General features: G+C 41.6%; 1 protein-coding gene across 2 annotated transcripts in view; it reads left to right on the top strand.

Moving 5' to 3' along the window:
• Positions 1-15423, top strand: part of LOC126859220 (transcriptional activator cubitus interruptus-like) — a 77780-nt gene that overhangs the window by 32918 nt on the left and 29439 nt on the right. The window contains exon 1 of one of the 2 annotated variants that reach the window (XM_050610258.1): positions 7664-8178. The exons of the other annotated variant lie outside the window; for it this stretch is intronic. The gene's annotated coding sequence lies outside the window, so the exon portion shown is untranslated. Of the gene's footprint in view, positions 1-7663; positions 8179-15423 lie in introns of those variants that run through there. 2 annotated transcript variants of the gene reach the window in all.

Raw genomic sequence — 15423 nt, 5'->3', positions numbered from 1 at the left:
AATAATCCAAGCCTTTCTCTTTGCTCATTTATTCACCAATAACATGTTTGTTACAGTGCCCTCCAATAAAATTTGACAGTAGAACGTATTCCTTTATAGCTGAATCTGATTGCAATCTCGAAATTTCTCAACCGTCACTTTATTACACAATCTAAATGCAATTTTAAAATTTCGAAATTTGTCAACCGATCTGAGCGATCTCCAAACAGCGAAGGAAATGTCAAAAAGTTATAAATACACGGTACGAGCGATCCCGGAGGCGCGATATTCACGCATACCGCGGATGCCGAATACGGTGGTGTGCTACGGTTTTATGACGGGCCACCATAAAATGCGGATGTGTAGTACAACTTCGGGCAGTCCCCTGGTAACGTAGGTGTAACGTTCGCGCGAGGAGAGAAAATAAAATGGGTGAGATATCCGGGAACGGCCGCACGAACAACTTGATTATTTTCAACATGTTACGACATCAGTAGTGTGGAAGTCCCCTGAAGTCTCTGTTAAAGAAGGATGGAGAATAAAACACGGAGTGTAAAACAAAAAGGGAGAGAAAATATACGACTTTTCGTGTATACGCTGCATCGGGAATAAATAAACGAACGGAATATCCAGCTATCCGGATATAATTCTTATCGAGCCACCTACGATTCAGATACCGATGTTAATCTAAGCGTAGGAATCTTTTCTAATTGCTGGATCTGCGGGAGACTCTTTACACAATGACGCGTCTTTAAAATCATATGTAATATGACTATTTGAAAGACCTTATGATGACATGCACTCGAAGCTGGAAGAGACCCTCCATTACAAGCATGATTGAGGATCGCACGATGAAGACCTTCAGCGATTCACCACGCGACATAGAACGTGCACGCACATCGTTGATGTCGCTATCGATTCCTTTGCGCCTCGATCGGAGCCGTCATTAGACTTTGTCGTGTATTAAACTCGATAAAAGTCGATGGGTCGCGTATCACACGCGTGTTACACGCAGATTAGTATAGGATGAAGCGGAATTATGTTGCGTGCGTGTTCTACGACGACCACTAAAGGTTAAAAAGGACTTACTCTTGTGTACAAAGTGAATCCCTTTGTCGAGCGATAAAAAGGGGTCGACGAGGACAAAGCTTGGTGCGAAAGATACGGAAAGGCAGAGGAGAGAGAAAGAGAGATTGTGTGCGAGAGAGGGCAGACACTCGGTACGTCCCAACTACGAGAATTATGCATAAATGCGGGATTGGCCCTCATTACCAGCACGCAGCTGCTTGCAGGCTAATAAGCCGTCACAGCTTCTGTGCAAACGCGTCTCGATGCAAATGTTAACTCGCCAAGATACTCCCGCTCCCGGGGAGGAAGAGGAGATTGTTCAGACAGTGTACTAATGAGCGAGAGAGAACGAAGACATATGGACGGGACAGTCGCGAGGAATCTCAGCAAACGTATATATCGCTTAAGGAACTTTATGAAGAAGCGGGGAGTATTCCGGATATTCTCTCATTCGATCGTGCATAATCTCCCTTCGATTCACATCGCGAACAACGCACGAATAATTCCGACGTGCGATAACAAAATCGTTCGCTTGTAATTTACAGAAGTGTAACTTTATGCGCGATTTGCAAGCGAGCGCAATTTTTTTCGACTCGCGTGCGCTTCTCGATGATCTACTTTTCCCGATAATATACGTTCTATCCACCCACGGAGAATCCTCGATACGGTTAAAAGGAGGTAGGTCGAGGAGGCGTAGGAGGCGCGCGTTATCCCGAAAGTTTAGTGGCAGCGAGAAACCGGTAGTAAAGTTATTCAGCGAAGAAAAGAGAGAACCGTAAGGGAGACGATCGGGAAGAAAGGAGAGGAGCCGGATAGTGTCCGAGTATACCCGAGCGATCTTCACAGATAAGAGGCAAAAGGTGTAACTTACTAGGCCTCCATACGCGCACACATATGTACCATTGTGCCTTTATATATTCACGGGCCTTCCGTTACGTGCCTGCCTTCCGCGTATTCTTCTCTCGTCTCTTTTATCTCCACTCCCCCTCCTCCCCCCCTCCCTCTTCCCCTCCCTCCCGCGTGACCGTATTTCTACTTTCCGCCCGTTCTGTTCGGTGTCTTCTAAACCCCGCCGTGGTTATACGTTAGGCTTATAAACCTTTCGAATATGTAACAAGTATGTTCAAAGACGTGTGGGCGAGATGATCGCTGTGCGCGCGAGTATATAAGGGGCTCCAAAATATGCTACCGAACGCTTCCACGAAGCGTACAAAATAAAGACAATGGGCTTCCGTGGTATCTGCCATTAAGTCGGTTGATTAACGCAGTGATGAGAATTATTATCGACAGGCGTGTGTGTTCGTACGAGATAATTTTGTACATAGAGACTCCCTCGATGTTTCCAAGTGATCCTCGATAACGATAAAGCTACTCAACCGATTGAAATTAACTAGTCAATGTCATGATTATGAGCGCGCCTTTATTTCGCGTCGATCTTTTTTTTTTTTTTCCCTCAATCGATTACTTACATGTGTGTTCTCGTAATTTGCATGAAACTGTAAGTTTTCAAGATTAGAAAATGTACACATTCTCTACGCGATCTTGTTGAAGATAATGAAAAGGAAATGAAGAAGGTAGAAATATAATAGAGAAAGATAGAAATGTTTTGATATCTTCTATACAAAATGCTTTATTTTGAATATATTGTTTCGGAAATTCAGAAAAAGTATCATATCTTTTTCTAGCGTATCAATAATCTATAAATGACGTATAATTGATAAATATACATTACTGATATATTTAAAATTATAAATATATATCATAAATATATTTAAAAATTTATAAATATATATATATATATATATTAAAATCAGATTGTAAATATTAAAATATTGTAAAATCGGAGTTCTGTTGTATCTATTTACGATGTAGTTCGAAGCAACGTTTCAATAAGCGATGGCGTAGTAGCAATTGCAGTGCCTACACGTTAATAAATCGTAGACAGGTGTTCGGGAGAAGAACCGTGAAGCGTACCGAAGCGCCGCTCGATGACGAATCGCAAAGTGAACCGTAGAATAATATTGCGGATGTGTAGTTTCCACGACAAATAAAGAAACGATGCCCCCCTCCCCTCCCTCCCTCTCTCTCTCTCTCTCTCTCTATCTAATAAATGTTTCACAAGTTTTAAGTGTCACGAGGGATCACACGATAACAAAACATGATAATAGCCTGTCGATTATTTATTTTTGTAAAAGTAAAGATTTGTATGTATGTGTGACGGATCGTTTTTTATTTAGGAGCAGATCAAGGTCTCTTGGAGGTGATCGTCCTCGCCTGTAACAATTAGTCGGTAGACGAGGGGGACGCGCGCGCGCGCTCGCAACTCGTTGCGCCCAGGTTGCTTCGTTGTTCGTGCGATCACGTGCTGGATCTTCCGAAAATTGACCATCTGCCGGAATAACGACTTAATTTGCCCGGGACTCTCTCCTTAGCCCGCAGCCAAGGTGGCGATCTCGTCCGTTTCTTGGAAGCATTCTCCTTTCGTTGGCACGCCGTCGAAACGAGTCACTAATGCCGTATTCGTTTATCGGCCACTACAGCTTCATTTTGAAAGATTTTTGAAATCGATTCGAGTTCCACATTCGTAGCGAGCGAAATTGTTAGAGGACGATCGTTCGGCAATTTTCATGTTTTATTAAGAATTTACAAATTATTCAACGCGACAGAAAGCGCGAAATAACTTTTGTTCACAGATATTTTATAAATTAATATAATATAATATAATATAATATATAATATAATATAATATATTAATATATTATAAATTAATATTGCACATATACACATGTTCTTTTAAGCTAAGATCAACATTTCTCGTTATTTCTATCACAAAAATATTATATTAAATTTATAAAATATCTGCGAACAAAAGTTATTTCGTGTTCTCTGTCGCGTTGAATAATTTACAATTTCTTAATAAAACGTGGAAATTGCCGAAAGATCGTTGCTTTGCCCTGTGCAGTGTATCGAGAGTCAGGTGTGTTCCGAAAAAAAGATGAACCTCACACATACATGTATATGTATACATATATATATATATATATATATATATATATATATCCATATAACCGGAAGAAAGTAATCCACAACGATGGAGAATTCTTATGGCCGTAAATCTTGAGCGGCTTGAAAATTTCAAGCTGGATATTATTTTTATTCTGTAATTTCGGCATTCGAATAATTTTACTTCTAGGAAATTTTCTTTAAACCTTTCTCTTTATTCATTAATCGCGCTTTCGAAACTAAAATTTCTTTTTCTTTCTGTTTCAGGTGAGTATCCATTCACACATTCCATAAAATAATTATTCATGACAGGCACTGACGGTGAGTAACATAATCGTATGTTTTCATGCGTTTATTATTGAAAGATTTGAAACACGTGGATAAAATTTAAGAGAAAGCAAATTCTCAGAAAAGTGGATAGCATTATAAGCATTTTATGGGCGATATGGCTTTATATACATTTACACTAGTATAGGATTAGACGCGGGTGCATCTAGCAGCATCTTCTTACGTCACCGTCACTTTAATTCTCGTCTCTTCACTCACGTAATCACCATCGCGCACGCACACGCACGGTACGCGTATCCCGACGATAATCCTTTATCGCTAAAGAGCCGGAGAATCGTAGGCAGATACGAATGCGATTTTCAAAACCTGTTATGGTCGCTCTCCGGAGCCTCCATGGTGGTCTACAATTGCAGTAATAACTCAATTATCCTCTCTGGGCTTCGTACCCGCCTATCTGCCTCTTTTACTCTCAAATCTTTCACTCCGTCCTTCCCTCGTCCGCTGTCTCCTTCTCGCTTCCTTTTTTCCCTCCGCCCTTGCTCCTCTTTCTCTCTCTCTCTCTTCCCCTCTTCACCCCTCTTGCCGTTTCTTCCTCCTTTTACCTCGATTCGATCCCCTCCGCGCTTCTCCGAACGCCACCCTCTCCCTTTTCCCTCTCTTGTGGAGCATAATAAACCCTTCGATCCCATCACGATCTTTCCATCCACATATTATTAGGGCTTGCACACACGCCGGGGGAGTTCTGCCCCGACTATCCCCACCGCGTTCGCTGTGTGCAGACTAGAATCGTTGCACCACGATTAGCTCGCAGATCGCGGAAAATTCAACGATCTTTATTTATTGTGTATCGACCGTTATCTGATTCTCTATTATAGATTTCATATGTGTTTCTTAATTTAATATTCGATTATTCACAAAGAAATTTTTCAAGGAAACTATATAGAGCGTATAATTATTTGATTAAAATCGTACGGGGACGAATGAATCAAACGCAATTGCGAACACCATGGACTCTCGGGCGAATTAATAATTAATAATTAATTACACTACGTATTGAAAACTCTAATTTCTTCATATTTTTTCCCGATAAGCTTCTTTCGACATTGCTCATCGCAATGCCCTTTAATTACGCTAACTAATCACGGATATTCAAAGCTCGAGCGACGCTGCAGCTTATAAATCAGGATGATTGCCAACGGAGAGAGCTTTCGATGCGGATTAAATCGTTATCTATCGTGGCTAGACTCTGGAATATGATCCCATCGTTGTGTGTTTCATTTGGATAAAAAAATATTTTCTCCTCGCCCACTATTGCGGAGGGGGAGGGGAGAGGAAAATCATGTGTAGATAGACGGAAGAGCGAAAAAGGGAAGCGGAGAAGGAAGATCGAATGCGAGTGGAGCGAGTGGAAGAAAGAAAAGCAATGTGGCACCGCGTGCCGGAGGCACCATGGGTTCGGTCCGAACTAGAGGGGTTAAGCCAAAGCCCCATCGATCATGGGATCCAGCCAGTCCACGATCCCATGACTCTGACCATAAAGCTCCGTAAGACGCGAGCGCGAGAGCGGGGGAGAAGGAAAAGGGGAGAGGGAGGGAGAGAGAGAGAAAAAGAACGAGTTGGACCCTGTAACCGTGAACTCTGCACGCGGCTTTATGGCGGTACGACGACGTAGAATTACCCCCGTCGTAAGCAGGTATATACTTAAATCTCGCGCGCATGCATGTAAGTCGCGCACGAAATTACGTTCCTGCGAGATCAAGATTGTGGAAAAATCTCGTCTCCCCCACGGACTTATCCAAGGGGGTAGGTGATGGCGCGAATTCATCCGATGCATCGTTTGTAATAAATTGACGCTCGCGAGTCCCCATTGATTTAAATTTTCTAAGAATCTTTGAAAAAAAGCAATAATTTTCTCGCTTTTATTGAATCGTTGATAATAAAGTTGCGGATAAACATGATTTGTCTATAAAACTTTTTTTCTTGTACCTGATAGTTGAAGGATGGAAAGAGATTTGTAATACACTAATTGTTAAATATATATATCTATCCTTTCTGATTACATCTATTAGCTACTGACAGGTGTGTGAGAGCGCTTAAATTATTTAGCCACCCATGCTGGAAATGGACTGCGCGCGCGCGAACACATTAAATGACAAGAGTCACGCAACATGGAATCAAGCGCTCGTATCAAGATCACTAATGTAATATAAAGTAATACGAGAGAACGATTTAAAGCGTGTAACCGGATCTCTCAAAACCAACAGTCATTTGCAAAAAAAGAATTGCGACATCTGTCTTTCACGAGTTTCGCAATCTTTGCGCAAATTCCGAAATTAATTGACGAAGGAAAAAAAAAAAATCGCAATATTTTTCGGCGACCTGAATCGAATGCTATCACGGCATTTCTCCCATGATGCTTCTCTTCTGTCATCATCGGAAAGATAGCTTACTCCCTTTCTCTTCCTTCCTTTTCTGACCTTCCCTTCTTTCTCTACTCGATTCGTACCTTCGCCCTCGGTCGATTCTCTCTCTCTCTCTCTTCCTCCTTCTCTTTCTCCTTCTGCCTTGCCAAACCAATCTTCCATCCCTGAAGTAAGACATTGAGGCACCTGCTAGAGTCCAGCTCAATCAGGGAGTATAGCGTGTCGGCACCCAAGCAGAAGACGGTAGTGGGAGAGCTTGCATGGTATATCGTGGAACTGTATCCGGACGGAGCAGGGGCCCTCGACCGACTGGGTGGTCCTACCGCTTCAGTTGTGTTTCGACGCGCTTCAAGCCAACACTACGAACACTATTTCTGATCCGCCGGCGTCTGCCGTCCGGCGCGGCCGACCTATCGAGGTAACCTCGCAGATTATACCGGTTCCGGTTGCTCTTCGTCGGCGCTCGGTAGCGTCCACTGATCCATCAGTACTGATCGGCTCTTCGATTATCGAGCATCTGTACACACGATAATTTGCACGCACTTCGACACTCCTTTTTATCTCCGATGTTCGTGGATATACCCTAATAATATTGGCCGATGACATTACGCAACCTCGTCCTCTGTTCCTCTTGTCAAAGTGTTATTCTTCGAAAAGCATCAAATCTCGCATCAAATGTCCCCGTAATAATCTCTTCGTAATTGTATAATCTTGACAGAGATTTCTGTTTGTAATAAAAGTGAATAAATACATTTTTATTAACGGTTAATGAATGTAGAATGACTTTTAATATATGGACTTAATGTATGTGCGAACAACAGTGATGAGTTATCATCGGTGAATGTGTATTTTTGACTTTTCTTAACGAAAAGATAGCGCATCATTAAAAATTCTACGTAACTAACGCCGGAAATGCTTGGCGAAATTCATGGAAAATCGCTGGGAAAGATAAACGACGAGGAAAATTCTTTTCCGTTTGAACGATTCGATAGAGCAAAGTGCGAAGAACGAGAAGAGGAAGGTATAAGAAACGATAACGACAAGGTGGTGCGGAGTGTAATCAAATGCAGGTTTATTTAGAACGGCTTTGATAAAGTGGTTAGTGCGAAAGCGTGGATCGGACCAATCATACCTGATTGCCTGGACGTGAGTTGTGCGAACCGAGAGAGAAGAGGAGAAAGGGAGAGAAGAAAGGGAGGGGGAGGGAGAGAGAGAGAGGCTAGTCCACCACCGCGGCTTGTTGTTGCACATCGAGAATGAAGACGTCTCGTGTCGGTGAATGTTACGTGCCACGTGATTCATAGTAGCATTTCCTGTCCTCATTTTCGGCAATCAACGACCGCACGTGTTTTTGTCAAACTTTCGACAAACGATCGTATTATGACTCGATTGTTGAAGCGATTGTAATTTTGGAAAGGTGAGTTTGAGTGAATTTGTTTATTTGATTTTTTTTTTCTTACCTTTCGAAAGGAGCGCTCGAAATTTGATTGACGATGAAGCAAAAAATGAGAGCGAGGCATTTAATTAATTATAATACAAGATGCTGGTGAAATTGCGATATTCAGGAAAGAGAGCACATAAATAATTTCGTATGAAAAAATATATCTGTAGAAAGCGATCCGTAACAACCGAAAAATTTTTGTCCGAAAAATTTTCCGGCTTTAAGAATATTCCTTGGTTTCACAATTCCGGCCCCTTCTTCAGGTATGCGACCGTTGCAGCTATTCAGCGTTTCTTCTTATTCTTTCCAAAAAGTTTCACTGACGTGTCTGGGTTTCTACGGGAACGCCTAATTCCTAATTCCTATTCCCTCGTCGCTATATTACGAAGCTTTGTGGTTAAAGGCCAGCTTTCGCCGCTTTTTTTTTGAATACACGGCCCCAGTTCTGGAACAAGAAGTATCTTTATTATTGTTATGGAGATGTGTGTCGACCGTGAAGAGTCTACCACGGAGAGTGCTGCGCTGATGTCGAATTCGGTTCTTTATTGTTAAGTGCGCGTCTCGTCGTGTTTACGAGCGAATTCTGTTATGAAATTTTTACCGAAATCCATTTCACTAATGCATGTGTTTCAATGTATTACGTATAAATACAGAATACCAGGTTTTTAGATTTAGAATCAATAGAAAAGTTCAGTAAAAAGGTTCTTAGATTACTTTAATCGGTAGAAAAAGAAAGGAAAACTTAAGCCGCAGCTGTTGTCACAGCTATAATTCGGTGACAATGTGACGAGAAAATATTTCTATTTGGTTCCGATGGTTATTATTACGAAAGTAATAAAGCTTTTAACAAAATTTAAAAAATATACTTTACAGTCTAACAATTTTATATAAATACACAGAAAAATTCGAAAGATGAAAGCAATTATTATACTTAAAAGAGAATACAGAAGCATTACAGATGACGATTTTGCTAACTATTATTTTTGTTAATCCTGCCTGTTGGGACTATTTGAGATTATTTCTTATTATTTTGATTATTTCCTTTCTTTTCGTGCTTTGCATGATGTATCTTTCAAAGTATGCATTGTATGCTCCTGTTGTTTTTTTGTTTTGAACTTTGGCTTTGGATTTTTTTTTACTCTCACTTTTCGGATCCTGATAGGCGACACTGTCGTCACTTTTGTGCGCTACATTTTTTTTCAATACAAATCTTTTTTTTTCCGTTCAATAGTTCTTTTGCAATTCGCCTTTCTTCTGAAACAGGTATACGAAACCTACAATTGCGATCCAAATTATCGTACAGCTTCCTTTTTTTCCTTTATTTGAAAATCTTAAGCCGCTTTGAAAGCAAACGATCAATCATATAATTAAAAATCTATCCAAACTACGAGAGGAGTAAGATGAGCGTGAGGCTGCAGAGAAGACGCATCGCGAACGTTTCGTCCCGTAATGGAGGAACCGCTGGTGGCAAGAGGCTATCGTACAGACGGACGGATACAACATGGAGAACCAGTTCTCTCATTTCATTGCGTTCGTTGTCCGATAATGACGCATAGCACGGCGGGCACTGCGTGCGGCATAATGCGCGTGTGAAAGCACATCGCGCCGACGACGCACCGCGCAAGAGCAAACACTACACGAAAGTCTTCCCTCCGCAGGTTCCTCCCACGTGAACCCGCGTATAAGAGAAGATAGAGAGAATTATCCCCGTGGATGCACGGGCCGCTAATTTACGGCAATCACGGGATTTTCGCAGCGGAGGGCAAGAAGAGATCGCGCCGCCTCAACGAGAATCGTTCGAGAGCGCGCCGGGGCTCGTTACACGATTACCGACATTTTCATAAGATTTAATTTGTGTTTGCAGTCTGAGCAGAAAGAGAGAGAGAGAGAGAGAGAGAGGCAGCCACGTTGGGATTATGTGTATTCTCTTTCATTTTCTCATTCTTTATATTGTGTGTATAATAATAGTTTTGCTCGTGTGTAAATACACGCGAGTAATCCTGTAACACGAAACGGATGATGAACGAATATAAAAATTGACACTTCAGAGCGCTGGCTGCTTAAGTGAAATGATACCTCATTATTACGGGAATGTTATTAAGCTGCAGAAATAATGTTTCACGTTCTCGCGTGCGATGTATAATTGCTCCATCATTAAAACGATACGTTCCTCATTCACAAATCACATAATATTCCGGTTTAATTACATGCGTAAAAAGAAATTAGCAAATGAGAGATTGCCGGCCGTTAAGCTAAAATCGATAATATATACGAACAAGTTTAATATTAGATGTTAACCATGTGACGTTGATCTCGTGTCCGTACATTATACGCAGACAATTATATGTATGAGGGGTTTTGAAAAATATATGATTTTATGAGGTAATATATTTTTTTTTTTTTTGATGATTTGCAGCCGCGCGAATTTTGGATCAGAGATTAACATTGATTAAATTTTTATTTTCCTGAAAGAAATCTCAACTTTGTCAAAGAATACAAATTGCACTGTGCGTCAGGTACACTGTAATGCCATTTTGCAAGACGCCCTGTATAAGCACGCGCCCATAAGCATATAAAGTATACTCTTAACTCGCGCAAGATATACGGCGATCGGTGCCGTGTGTTGCTGGAGTAATTAGCGAACGCTTCGTCCGTGTAGATGTTAATAGATACATCTAATGTGTCTATAAATCAACAAGATCAACGTTAACGTCGAGAATTATGTTGCCCTGAAAATAAAGAAAATAAAGAAAAGTAGGTAATCGATAACAAAGATTATATCTTCCTCTAACAATAAGTTTGTACACACGTGTTTCATGTCTTATTTAAAAGTGATGGCAATCATTCATTTTATACCTTTTCCTTTTGTCACGATATCCTTCTATCGACGTCTCTATGCTACAAGCAAATAATTAAGCAGCTGAAATATAATTATATGAAGGCTAAAAAGAAATTTTAGTCCGATTTCATGCGCGCCGAGTCTTCTAAAGCTAAATTATTCTCTAAAAATATTTTCAGCCGCTGAATCATTTCGCAAGAAGTGTAAAACAATAGATGGATCGTGCAACATAGAGCAAGAATAAATTCCACATTATATCGAGACGTGATAATATGTAAAACAGCGTGAGAGAAGAGAGGAATAAGTCGAGATAGATCAAACGAGTACGTAATAGCCGCGATTGAAATAGCCGAGAGACAATCACGTTATTGCATTAGGTAAGGCATATTGTATATAACGGACAACAAAAGCGTTCTTTTATCGCTCAATTTTTGATCGATCAAAAAATTAAACTAAAAATTTAAATATATTTACACACGCGCCCCTGTGCCGGAGAATCTGCAATGACTTCATTCGCAACCAATCGTAACGTAATTCACAGTTGCAATCATGCGGTGGGCAAAGCGAACGATCGGCCGACAAGCTCTTTTTCTCTCTCTCTCTCTCTCTCTCTCTCTCTCTACATCGCAGCTGCGAAACTTTGATCGGTTAGGGAGTTAGGGGGAGGGGGAGGGGAGAGGGGAGAAGAAGGTTCAGCTACGTGACCAAATCCGATTCTCGGTGGCGATCATAACTCGAAACCGATCGATCCGATATAATTGAACTTGAATGCTAGCTATCACGAGAAAGCGAGTACTACCATATAATGATTGATAATGAGAGGGCAATTCACGGAAAGTCGTTTGCGAATCGTGATCATTAAAGCTTTTCGTGTATACCGCGACAGATTAACTCGGTTTACGTTTGGGTCGTCCCAGTATGCGAAACGCGGATCGTCCCAGTTTCGAAACGTGTGAGCTATTTCGACATTAATCTATAATGATTAATAATGAGATGAGAATTAGCGGAATACATAAACAATGGAGACTGTCTTAGGTAACTTTTTCATTATCAGTTGTCTAAGTTTTTTGATTACGCAATTAAAAAAAAAAAAAAATCTAATGATTATTATCTTAACGAAAGGCATTTGTATCTTTTTTATTGATTATTGTATCATCATCAATATTATTATTCTTAAAACATTAACGGTAACGATACGAACATTTTTTTTTTTATAGATAAAAAGAAATTTTTTATATATAGTTTTTATTATTTTTCATATATAAATTTTTTTATGTATAAAGAGAAAAGATCTTTATATATAAATTGTGTTTCGAGACAATAAAATTGCAATTATCAAATAATAATTTAGATATTAGATGTCTCTGGAAGAGATGCAATTGTGATTTTCAGGGCCATAAAGAGCCGATCCTGAAGGTGTGCGACGACTTGTTTGATCACGCTCGGATTTTATGGCTCTGACAGGCCAGGCCGGACAATTACTGGTTGTTAAACTCTGAGACTGCGCGCTCTGGCAAAACGATCGCAAAAGTCAGAGGCGGCCGTCTGTCGCGGATCTGCCGTATATAACTGAGGGCATCGCGAATCCGAGATCGCTCGCATTTTGTTGACCCCACGCTTTTCAACAAAATTATTATATGAAATATAAAAGAATAAAAAGAGGTTGCAGATATGTATATGTATGTGCAGATAAAACGCCAAGGGAAGAAGAGTATACGTATGTTGCAGACGGCGGTTTTCGAGTCGCTCGTTCGCGTGTCAAGCATTAACGAGGGTGGTCAGTCAAGGAGAGACGGGCGTTCAGATCCCGCTGGCTAAAATTCCTGCGTTTCACGAGAGGCGCTCGCGGAAAATACGATGAAGAAATTACGCGCGCGCGGGATGCGGATCTCTTAATTGTGACGAGACAAGCGTCACTATCCTCCTCCTCCTCCTCCTCCTCCTCTCTCCCGTCCTCACTCGTTCTCCACGAGGCATGCTCGTAGCTTTCGGACAACCCGCAATTATCTTTACTAAACTAGAGATCCACGTGATTACACGGTTATTCCGCTTATAGTTTTGCGGACGCGCGGGATCTTTTGTATTTTTGATGGGTTACGTTGTTCGTGAGTCGTAACTCGATTTGAATATCAAGCACGATCGATGAAGCGAGAAGACAGGATGCGCGACTCGTTATCGCGGTTTATCTTTATTTCATATATTTTTCCTGCTAGTTTATGATCTGCGCGATAATTGACTTAACGCGCAAGACGAACGATTGGTCTTTGATGCTGTTAATTCATCAGACGTCTTCTTTGCAAACCGAGTGGGACGACATAAAGAGTTCAACGAGGCGTTAAAAGATCAAATATACTCGTACCAAGTTCCTTCAGTGAATTGGGTCCTTTAATAAAGAGGGGTCGAGACGGCACGCGCGACGACAAACGGCGACGTACTCTCGATTAAGCTGTATGCAAACATTGAAATGTTGGCGAATTAAATGCGATGCAATTTCGCCGTATTGCGAATCGACCGACCGGAAATCCATTCGATCCGGGCTCATTGTCGAAGGCTCGCATGATGGAACGATCGTTCGCGGCACACTCGATGATTCGACAGAATGGGCTCGGCGATGCGTTCAAACTACCTGCGACACCTCCAGCCACTCTCAGTCATTGTTTCTGGCGAATAGCGCGGATAAGACGGGGCGTGCGCCACCACAAAGCTATTCCACCTCGACAAGAGAAAGGGTTAATCGCTCCAGAGCGGTTTTCAGCCATTAATGAATATCGCTGCGTTTTATAAAAAGGAAGGCGAGACAAGGGATTCGGGGTTAACCTGCTCCCCCGTTGATTGCATCAATTCAGTTGATGTGGTAATCGCGCGAGTGTAAGATACAATATTTTTTGCCGATTCTTTCGCTCTCGTTCGAATTTTAAGTATTTTAGTACTTTAAGTACTTAATTTTTTATCTTTATTTATAATTTTATAATATATATTTATATTATAATATATATTTATAATTTTAATTTTATTTATAAAGTATTTTAGTACTTTAAGTACTTTATATATACTTAAGTATTAAGTACTTTAACAAATTTTAAGTATTATTAATAAATATGTTTAAAAATGTTTAGGTATTTAAGTAAATTTTAATTAAATTTAATTAAATAAAATTTAATTTTTATAAAAATCGTTTATCGTTTATCCGTCGTTTCAATTAAGAAGATGTTAAAGGGGCAAAGGAGAGATTCTTCATCTAAGCTCGATCCTCACAAGGACGTTTCTAGTTTCTCTTTTCCTTTTATCGTATATAATATTCCGTTCCCTGTTCCTTGGCGGGTACGCGAGTGCGTCGAAGCGTAACTAAGCCGATGCGACACGACTTGGCGGGTACTTTATCGCGCGACAATATAATCACTTCGTACGGCCACGCGAACAAGGGTAATCGACGTGGCTACGTGCGAAAGCACGTGGTGGGAGAGGAGGAGGGGGAGGAGGAGGAGGAGGAGGGAGAGTCGGAAATCGAGTCCGGGCGTGCGCCAAACCGCGACGGATCACAATGAACCGCGGGGACCCCTTGTTTGTTTGTTTGCCAAACAATCGGCGGCTCGATTTGACTGCGATGAAAACAACGAGCGACAATCAAACCGTTCATTCGGCGGCCGAGTGGAAGGATGACGATATGTTGACGAGGACCCCTATTATCGAACGGTCGTTTCGCGTTAACCCGAGCCGATTGTTTTACATACATCGCGAATGATCAATCATCGAATCATGCACGATTAATTGGAAATACTCGTACCCGACTATTATCGCGGAAAATATCGACGAAAGAAGGGAGAAGAATCTCCGGAGCTCTCTCTCTCTCTCTCATCGTCAATGAAGCCGTTTATCGCTTAATCATCGCTCCTCTTCTCTCTCTCTCTCTCTCTCTCTCTCTCTTTCTCTTTCGCTCGCTCTCTCTCCGAGAAGCGATAACTCCTAGACCACGCTACGTGTTTAACGCCTCACACACGCGTGCGTAATTCTATCTCTTCTCGTTTCCTCCCGTTCTCTCCCCTTCCTCTTTCTCACTCCCCTCTGTCGACAATGCACTAGTCGCTATAAATACATACGCACGCGCGCGCGTGAATACGTCGCGACTGTCGCCACGTGTGAAGCAGTTCCGAGGGTCTCTTTCGCCCCGTTTCTTTCTCGTTCTCGTCGCGACACTCACGCGACGTGTTTCTCTTCGGCCTTCGTCTTCGTTCTCTTTGGTCGCTCGCTTCTCGTCTCCCGCGCTCTTCTCGCGCGAGAGTCCGACTCTCGGAGGGCGAGAGGGACGGATAGGGGGAGGGGGGAGGGGGAGGGGAGCGGATATTCCCGGTCGACATTTTTCTCGTAGGAATGCGGAGTCGTTA

The sequence above is a fragment of the Cataglyphis hispanica genome, chromosome 3, assembly GCF_021464435.1.
Source record: "Cataglyphis hispanica isolate Lineage 1 chromosome 3, ULB_Chis1_1.0, whole genome shotgun sequence".
Taxonomy (NCBI): domain Eukaryota; kingdom Metazoa; phylum Arthropoda; class Insecta; order Hymenoptera; family Formicidae; genus Cataglyphis; species Cataglyphis hispanica.
The sequence above is the reverse complement of the archived record's forward strand: the minus strand, read 5'-3'. Positions and strand labels throughout refer to the sequence as shown.